General features: G+C 40.5%; 1 protein-coding gene across 1 annotated transcript in view; it reads right to left on the bottom strand.

Annotated features, from left to right (window-relative positions):
• Window positions 1-2,106, bottom strand: part of VTA1 (vesicle trafficking 1) — a 41,987-nt gene extending 39,881 nt beyond the window's left edge. Inside the window, exon 1 of the mRNA XM_033512720.1 lies at window positions 1,955-2,106. The gene's annotated coding sequence lies outside the window, so the exon portion shown is untranslated. The remainder of the gene's footprint in view (window positions 1-1,954) is intronic.
• Window positions 2,107-2,132: the final 26 nt, after the last annotated feature.

Raw genomic sequence — 2,132 nt, 5'->3', positions numbered from 1 at the left:
GGTCCTGGGACATGCAGGATCCCAGACACAGCAGCCCCCCAGTCCTGGGGCATGCAGGGTGCCAGGCATGTGCCTGCAGGTGAGGCTGGTAGAGAAGTGCCAGTGCAGAGAACACCACACAATCCACCAGTGCACCCAGAGCTTTCCTCACTCTATTCCTTCCACGCAATACATTGTATAAAATGTACAGAGATTCTCTGAAACCCATTTTCAAAGGCTCCACTCATTTTTTTCAGTGAAGCATCTAATGAGGAGCATTGCTTTAACCCTACATAAATCCGCACGGTTTTCAAAACATTATCCAAAAGGAATCCTAAAATTTTTTTGTATTCCCTGCTCTACACTCCTAAAAATCAATCTTTTTAGTAAAGTTTTTATTATTTATAGCATGCTAGGAGTATATACAGTACATTTTTTTGACAGTAGCAATATTAATAATTAATACTTTGGGATTCCATGTAATTATTCCAAACCCATGGTGTTAAAAATTAATGGTTCATAAACCTTACTTTTGCTTCAAAGCCAGAACTAAATGAAGAAAAAAAACCAACTATGGAGCAGGAGTACTGCATTTTCACCAATCCAGACAAACTCATCCACCACAGGAGGAAACAAGTGTCATCAGTGGAACACTGGTGAAAACAAATTATTCTCCTTTGTGTATTTAAAAAAACAAAGGATCTGAGCAAGACCTAACTTGAAAAAGAGGTGTCAGTGCTTTTTACCTTACGTAATACTGTAATGAAACAGATACCTCTAGAATACAGTCTTTGCTATATTCAGTAATGAACCAGATGTCTTGAAGTACTCAAATAAAAAAATAAAAATTTCAGACTACTTAGGACAGACAAGGCAAATGACCTTACAGAATATGGTAATTATCCAATACAGGCTTTTCTTTTCCTCCACACTAAGACTTAAGTTCCAGAATGCAAAAACCAAAGAAAAGATCACACACAAAAATATTTCTGGTTTAAAATAGACCTGTATTTTATCACCTACACTAATGCATGTCTTTTTCTTATATAGCCAGACAGGGTGCTACAGAAAAATAAATAAAGAAAAATAAACAAACAAACAAACAAAAACCTCCCAGTGCAACTTGACCTAGCTGGTGCTTCCTGTCATACACAGTGTCACTTTGTCCAGTGTTCTTCCAGTACATAAAAAAAGAGTACTACTGAGAATATCCAGCGTTCTAACATGTGGCTACCTCTCCATCCTGGTCACACTGTTCCATGTTAGCACACTATTCCTGTGTAACACAGAAAAGGTAAAATTACTGTTCTGTCACTCAGACGACAATTTTTTCAGAGCTATCTGAAACCTAGATTTCACTAATTCATTCTTCTAAATTAGGATCACCTTATGAAGAAAAACCACCAGTTCTACATCTATTTTTTATTTCATTCTTCTTGAAGACAAGCCAAGTAAACCCACCGAAAGACCTCGTATCTCAATAAAAATACCAACGCTGTGATGAGTCATTTTCCTTCCCCTTAAGAGGGGGCTGTCAACAACATAAACATTCCTGGTGATCTGCTAGTCTTAGGCTCTTTACAAATGTGTCTTAACTGTAACAGGAATTAACAGCAAGCTTGCATTTCTAATTCACTATGCAAAGTCTTTTAGAAAGGCTCACAGTCCACGCTAACAAACATTAGCTTAGAAGTCACATAAGCTTGAAAAACCTACATATTAATTTGCAAGTTTTACAGTAAGGTTTTCCTGTGTTCATTTCAGTGAAAGAAGCAGAAAACGAGAAAACCACTCACTCCCTTTGAGAGCCCCGAGAAAGTGACAAAGCCCCCCAAAAAATAAAATGAAAGCTTCTACCAGCACTAAAGATCCTCAAACTCAAAGTACTTATTCAGGGTTACACAGGACAGAAGGGATATCTTTCCAGGAAAACAAAAACGCTGAAAAGGGTCTTGAATGTTATTTTTCGCCATACTTTTTAGGACTGTCCCATCAGGGCCCTGTGGAGCAGCAGCAGGCGCTGGGGCTGCGGGGATGGGCGCTGCGCCTGCCGAGAGCCTTGAACTCGGCCAGCGCGGAGCAGAGCACGGGCGGGTGGGGCTGCAGCGGCAGCCGAGGCACACCGCGACCACCCCGGACCGCCCAGAGGTGGG

Source organism: Parus major, chromosome 3, assembly GCF_001522545.3.
Source record: "Parus major isolate Abel chromosome 3, Parus_major1.1, whole genome shotgun sequence".
Lineage (NCBI taxonomy): Eukaryota > Metazoa > Chordata > Aves > Passeriformes > Paridae > Parus > Parus major.
This window is presented reverse-complemented; position numbering and strand designations above follow the sequence as displayed.